Here is an 8,412-nt window from a genome sequence, read left to right on the forward strand (position 1 = left end):
AAAGTTAAATTAGATTACACTAATTTGATATTTTAAACAAAAAAAATTAGATGTTCAAAAATTATAAATTCCAATTTTTTTCCATATCAATATGATGAAAAAATACATCGTTAATTTAGTCAAAGTTATTATCTTTCGACTTCAAAAAAGAAAATTATGACAATTAAAAGTAGACGGGAGTAGTATCATATTTATTGAATGCACATAAAAATAAAATTATTTTTTATATATAAAGTATAATGAATGCATCAAAATAATTGTATCTTACTAATTATATTTATTAAATTCTTATAAAAATATATTCATTATACATAAAATACAATGTATGTGTATGATTCATTGTAATATAATTTTTTTGTTAAATGATTCATTGTAAAATAAATTTAAGAATTCGATAATCCATTAGAAAATTAAATTTATTATACAAAATGTTCATTGTTTCTTAGAGCCCATTTGGATTAACATAAAAAAAAAAGTATTTTTAAGTCAAAAATAAAAAGATAAACTTAAATGACTTTAAAGTCAAAAACTAAAAACGTAGGGAGAGACCTACTTTGGCTTTTGAATTATTTTAAGTCATTTAAACATATTTTAACTTATTTGGCTTTTGACAATATTTATTGTTATAAAAACTTCTAAGGGCAATTGAGATAATGTCATTGCATCCAAAATCGCCAAAGACTTTAGCAGCATTTATATAGAGTGTTGTATGCAATGACATTAACTCAATTGTCATTATAAGTTTTTACAACAATAAATATTGTTGCTAAAAGTAAATGATAACCACTAAGGCTAGCACTTAATGAAGATCTTAATCTTAATCATTTAGATCTTAGACATTAAGTGTGTTCGACCCTAAAAGTAACGAAAACGATCCTAACAGTCGAACTACGTAACATAAATTGAGACGAACTGCGTAGTTAGGAAGGGCAAGAGATATATACCATGGCGAAGAGATGAAGAGTTGAGAGAGCAGCAATGGAAATGAGCATAAGTTGAACTCCGACTAGAAATAAGGGAGAATGGAAGAACATTAAGTAACAACTGCATTTTATGATGTTCAATATTGAAATGAAATATTTTGTGATAGTGACTGTGAAAATGGATCACTTATTTATACTCTCAAAAAAAACATTTATAGTAAAATCTCACGAAATTAATGGTGGACCATAAAATAGTAATATTTTGAGAGATTCAGTGAATGAAGGTTAATTTTGACTACATTAGAATCATTAATGTAGCTTATTAATTTATATACTATATTTGTCCACTTTTAATTGTCATATTGCATTTTTCAAAAGTCAATTTGACTAATTTTCAAAGTTAAATTAGATTACATTAATTCGTTTAAACAAAAAAAAAATAGATATTAAAAAATTATACGAAAAGTATTATAAATTCTAATTTTTTGCATATCAATATGATGAAAAAATACATCGTAAAATGTTAGTCAAAGTTATTATCATTTGACTTCTAAAAAAAACTATGACAATTAAAAGTGGATGGAGGTAGTTGAATATTTATTGAATTCACATAAAAATAAAATTATTTATTATATATAAAGTACAATGAATACATCAAAATGATTGTATCTTACTAATTACATTTACTGAATTCATACAAAAATATATTTATTATACATAAATTAAAGTACAATGTATGTGTATAATTCATTCTAATATATTTTTTTGGTTAAATGATTCATTGTAAAATAAATTCAATAATTCATTATAAAATTAAATTCATTATACAAAATGTTCATTGTTTCTTAATAATCAAATTATTATTCATTATATTTTTACTAAAAACATCCAATATATGATGGTGGGAATAAACTATATAAGCAACATAGGAAACTTCTTGAAATCATATCCAAAAATGGCTTCTCATTTAAAAGATATCACAAAAATCAACCATATCTTTATATAGGGGTCTTCTAAAAATATATTATCTTATTATCTTATCGAAATGGGCGACTTTTTCATTGACCCAAGTGGGGACCGGAGGAAAATCTTGTCTTAGAAAGATTATTAATTTATCGAGTATTAATTTAGTGAGGTTTTACTGAACTTCTACTTTCTATTTGTTTGGCCATCCATAATGATCCAAGTATCTCAATTTATGCAGCAACTTCGTGTAACACCTAGCTTTTTGAAAGATCTAGAAAGATTTAGAATTGGAAAGAAATCGTTTTTGGAAATAATCAAATTTGGAAAGTTTGACAAAGTTAAGTTAAGTATGAGTTTTGGATCGACTTTAAACGACCATAACTCCTAGCTCAAGATGAGTTAGGTGTACCATAAGATGACAAATTAATTTTCTTTGAATTATCTTTCCAACACCACCGAGTTTGCTTAGTTTTGAGTTCGTATGAGGAAGATATGTCCATTCGAAGTTGGGTTGTCTAGGTAAGGAAAATCAAAAAACCGGTTTTTGAAGTGTATTATGGTCCTTTCACTACCTAATTAATTAAATTGATTCTAGAAAGTTGAAGGTTTGATGTTCTTAATATGTGTTCTTGAATTTGCTTTCGTTCTTGAATTGAGCTGAGATTGAGGAGTTCTTGAGATTATTGCGTCGATTTATAGAGTTGTTGTGAGTTAGATTCTAGTGTACAAGTGATGGGTATCTGAATCTAAAGAGAAGTTGAGTAAAATAATCGAATTTAGGCAAATTGGGATTAGAAAATGAAGAAGGAAAAAGTCAGGCGAATCTGGCAACCCAGTCCGCATTGCGAACCTGCCTCCCCATTTCACAGAATTTTTCTCCGCGTCGCGGAGAGGTCACAGACTCTTCTGCCTCAAAATTTATTTCTGCCTCAAAATTTATTTCGCAACCAAATATTTAAATGCATCTCCGCGTTGTGGACTTGCTTCTAGGAAATGATTTCTTGATCATTTCTCATGTTTAACTATCTAAAAGCACTCTTAAACATCACGAGATTTTTCCTAACACAAATCACAACCTTGAACACATAAATCAAATTCAAGGTAGAGTTGAGAGTCAAGTTTTGAGAGTTCTTTCAAACATTTTTTAGAAAGTCCCTTTGAGTCTTTTTGAGGAGTCTTCTACAATTTCTAATAACTTGTTTCAAGACTCGAGCAAGTGAGTATGAGAATGAGGAGAATATATTCATGAGTCTACTTTATCATCACAAGATCCTTCATATCATGAACTATAACTCTTGAATTCATAATTCACATTCAAGAGATAGTTAAGAGTAGAGTTCAAGACAATCTTTGAGTTCAATTATGTCCTTTGAGATCAACTATCAATTTGAGCTAAGTTTTGAGGAAGTAAGTATAAGAATGAGAAGAGTCAGATACATGAGTTCTATATTGTTATGTGGACCCTCAAGTCTAGTCGTTCATGCCCATAAATTCTGCATGAACTTCATAAATTGAGTACATTTGAGAGGAGTAGTATATTCAAGTTCTAAGTCTTGAGTATTGAGTTCCTAACCCTTCTGAGATTATATTCCTAATCATGGAACTATTACATGTTACCCATGCAATCCTTAAGTTGAGTAGTTCATGCCCATAATTCTGTATGAACTATATGAGTCGAGAAATCTTGAGATGAGGAGTATCATTGAGTCCTTGAATTGAGTTGTTCATGTCCATAATTCTGCATGAACCTTATGAGTTGAGCATTCTTGAAACGAGTAGTATCATTGAAGTTCTTGAGTTATGAGTTGTTGAGTTCCGAGTATCAAGTTATTTGTATGGTTATTCAAAATCTTGAATTGAGTCGTTCACGTCCATCATTCGGCATGAACCCTATTCTGAGAAGTCTTTTACAACTTTTTCTAAACTTGTTTTAAGACTTGAGCACTTGAGTTAAGAAGAGTAGAGTCGAGTTCATTTTCCTTAAAATGATACATGGGAACTACGTAGTTCCAAGAGTAAATGTTTTCACATTTAAAAGAGGAGGAAACTGAGACTTCCAAAAGAGTTTTGAGAAGTTGAGTAACATCTCTTTTTAGAGAAAGATTTTGAGTAATAATCTCTAACCACAGAAAAAGTTATGTTTTTAAACATATGAGCTAAGTACATTTTGAGAGTGGTATTGAGCACTAATATGGGGGAGAGTTCATACAATTCACAGCTTCCATAAACCATGTAGCCGACGTGTAGAAATGGTCATACTTTTTAGATGATTCCTTAGTGCGTTTAGCACAAACTAGTGGATCCACTTAATTGAGAGGTCTTATACCTTGGCAAAGTATAGGACAGCTCTGGCAGCATGGGCTAGACACTGTATCATTACATAGCTCATAGTGATGGTTGTCAGTTAGAGAAACTCCCACAGAGTTATTTGTATTTTTATATACACATTGAGTATTATTGTATTTTTCACTACATTGAGTTGCTATCTATAGTTTTACAGCTTTCCATATATATTGCTTCTTTTACTATTGATTTATCCTTGAGTATCATGAGTTGAGTATTTCAAGTTGAGTATCTTGAGTTGAGTACCTTCGAGTTGAGTATCTTGAATTGATTTGTGCTTCATTGTGTCGAGTACCTTATTGTTGAGTTTCACTGAGTTGAGAACCTTATTACTGAGTTGAGTATCTTGTCCTTGAGTACTTCTGAGTTGATTAAGTTTGAGTAGTTTTGAGTATCCTTTGAGTATTCCTTGAGAGTAAGTTTGAAAAGAGGTAAGTATGTTTCCTTTTTATCAAGTTCAAGCTTATGTTATGCTTTAGAATTCACCTTATGCTCGTACATTCCATGTACTGAGCCATTTGGCCTTCATCATTTCATGATGCATATACAGGTATTCAGAGTCATCAACAGGAGCTTCGTTTATACCACACGAAGTTCGAGTTAGCTATGGTGAGCCTCCTTGCTTCCAGAGGGTTCCATTTTTACTTTCAGTTATATTAGTTGTTAGCTGGTCGTGGGTCTTGTCCCGATTTCCATCTTTGTCATTTAGAGGCTTCATAGATAGACTGTAGAGTTTCAGAAGTCTGTTCATTTATTTTGTTAAATGTTTTAAAGACTTAAGTTGCCTATTTTATGGCGAGATGAATAATTTATTTTTATTCATAGTTTTTCATTGGAGTTAAAGCTTTGTAATTGAGTTTCACGAATTTTTATTCAGTTTTTAAGTTTTGTATGCTTGAGTTAGTCTTCTGCTTTTAGTCAGCCAGGTTGAGCGTTCGCTTGGGGACCATCAATGTTTCTCGAGTGCAGGCCACGTTCAGGGTGTAGGCTCGGTTCGTGACACTTCGGGTTTCTTTAATTTATTTTTTTATTCTTAGTATTAATTACTTATTTTCTAAATAATATTTTACAATTTATTAAAAATCAATTAATATGGATAATATTGAAAATGGATCACTTATTTATACTCTAAAAAAAAACATTTACAGTAATATCTCCCAAAATTAATGGTGGACCATAAAATATTATTATTTTGAGAGATTCAGTGAATGAAGGTTAATTTTGACTACATTAGAATCATTAAAATAACCTATTAATTTATATACTATATATGTAAGCTTTTAATTGTCATATTACACTTTTCAAAAGTCAATTTGACTAATTTTCAAAGTTAAATTAGATTACATTAATTCAATATTTTTTTAAACAAAATTCGATATTGAAAAATTATACGAAAAGTATTATAATTTCCAACTTTTTGCATATTAATATGATGAAAAAATACATCGTGAAATGTTAGTCAAAGTTACATCGTTTGACTTCAAAATAGAAAACTATGACGATTAAAAATGTACAAAGGTAGTATCATATTTATTGAATTCACATAAAAATTGGAGAAAGCCAACCCTTTTACAAACCAGTGAACTCTCTCTGCCTCATCGGGAACTATAGTAATAGCATGCCTAGAATGCTCACAGAATCGGGCCTCATACTCAGTCACAGACAAATTGCCCTAGCTCAAATTCTCAAACCTCAATTGACTCCACTCTCCAAGGAATGAAGTGGTCCTGGGAAGAACTGGAAAACACATCTCACTCTATTGGAGGAGATCCAACTAGTCTAGATCTCCCAAAAGTCCTCCACCGTTCACCGGCGTGTCTGCGCAGTTAAAGTGCAATAAAATGAACATCACGAGCATTTATCATACCCACTTCTTCAAGAATCTCATGGCACAAAGTCAAGAACTCATGAGTATCATCGCTCTTACCATTTTGAAACTCGGGTGGTTTAATCTTCTGAAACCTCTCATAACACTACTGCTCAAGTATCGCTAGAATAATGTTAGGAGCAATTTGAACACCTATAACCGGTGTCGGAACCACTGGTGATTGACCCATCTGATCTTGAATATTCAAAGTTTGTTGCTGCTAACCTGGAGTCTGCGCTCCTAATTCAGCTTGAGAACCATGGGGTATACCTATCGCACTACCCTAAGAAAGGTTTTTTAGCGCACCAAGTATCCTTAACAAAGTCTCCTGAAACAAGTGAGCTCCAAGCATGTAAGGAACCTGGTTTTAAGCAACCTCAATATGTGGCTCAACTAAAGTTTCTCTAGCTCTGCCTCTAGCTGGTGCCGCTTCATGGGCAAGGCCTTTAAGCGGTGCAATTCCACGAGCATGTCTCTAGCTCTAGCCTAACCTCTACCCCTAGTTGAGGTCTCAAGAACTGCTCCCCCTACCTTGGGAAATAAAAGCTCTAGTCCTCGACATCTGCCAAAACAACATGCACCAACTAAACACTAGTAAAGGAAACCAGGCACGATAAGAAAGAATGAACAAAAGAAAGCTTCCTAATAGTCTTCATAGCCTCTCAAAGATAAGCATAGATGTATCTATATCCTTGAGTCTTTACTTAGACTTCGCTTGTACACACATGAGACCTATGAAGCTAACTCTGACACTATTTGTCGCAACTAAAAAATGGACGTGATGGCACTTGTCTATTCTCAGAAAGACAAGTCAGCCTCAACAAAATGAAATGAAAGAAAAGCAGAAAGATAAAGCAAGGACAAGACAAAGACGGAAAACTTTTTCATTCTATTAACACCCCAAAACCTTGTTGTCACATGTACAAGTCTCTAATACTTAAAGTGCAGAATTAAGAAATAAATACAAGTTTTAATGTCTTTGTTTCTCAAATAGAACAAAGCATAACATAAAGGAAAAGAGAGTCAGTTGGGATGACAAGCAGCTACCTCTTAATAGTCCTTTAATAAACCTCGGTAAGTAGGAGAAGAAGGATGATCACAAAGAACCGGGCTTAAAAGCCACATAAGTGTAGAAGCAAGGGGTGAGTATCAACAACACGATACCCAACAAGAAACCTAATAAACCAAGCAACTAGCTAGAAATCAAATATTCATTTTCGTTCCAACCAAACCTCCTCAAACTACAACCTGTATAGAAATCAATCCACCCTAACAATTCTATATAAACAGGTCACAAGATTCAAAATTCACAGTCCAAAAGCCACAAGTCAAGAACCAATATACATCAAGTAGTTAAATCACAAGTATCAATTACATCAATCGCATTAAACAATAGGTCGATCATAAGCATCAAAATGCATCAAAACACAAGAATCAATTCTTGCCAGAACCATTTTCCATCAACTCTATATCAATCTTTAGCCGAAAATGACCTCGGGTTTATATCAATCACAAGATTAAAATAACATCATCTTTATATCAATCACTAGCCAGAAATGACCTCGGCATCACAAGTTCTTGTCATAAATGACCTCAGCATCACAAGCTCTTGCTGGAAATGACCTCAACATCACAAGTTATCACATGTCTCATCACGGTGGCCAACAATCAATTTACACAAGTAATATTACACCACACGGAAGAGACAACGATTCAAGCAGTTTAAATCAATTCAAGTCCACGTTCATGCATTAAAGCAATTCACCAACCAATCAAATAGGGAATAAAACAAGGCAATTCACGATTTATCATTTTCATCAAGAAGCATTTTCATTTTTTCCCTTCTTTTATTAGTTAACAATGATCAAGTGGAGCAATAAACCATTCGCCTCAATCCCAATTACTCCCAAACTCACATACAATGAAGGGAAGTAAACAATTCTACTTACAAAGTTTAAGAGATCACTTGTCTTAGAGTAATCAATTAATCAATCTAAAGCTTGAGTTTTCCCCTTCCGAATCACTTCCAAAGTAACACAATCTATAACAATCAAGTATTCTCAATCACTTTCCAAGAAAAAAATATGCATATCAATTACTTAGTAAAAATGGGTTAATCAACTCAAAACTCAATTTCAAAAATGAGGTTTGAATCCTAAAACTAATACTTGAAAAATGATATTTACCTTAGGAACTCATTAGTGAAAACCATTTCGAAAAAAAGAATAAAATCAATTCAAAATCTTTATTTTGGTTAAGTGGACATCCCAAAAGCGGCCTCCAGTTCACTTAAGTGAACCCTGCTGAAGTAGA

The sequence above is a fragment of the Solanum stenotomum genome, chromosome 8 (genome assembly GCF_019186545.1).
Source record: "Solanum stenotomum isolate F172 chromosome 8, ASM1918654v1, whole genome shotgun sequence".
NCBI lineage: Eukaryota > Viridiplantae > Streptophyta > Magnoliopsida > Solanales > Solanaceae > Solanum > Solanum stenotomum.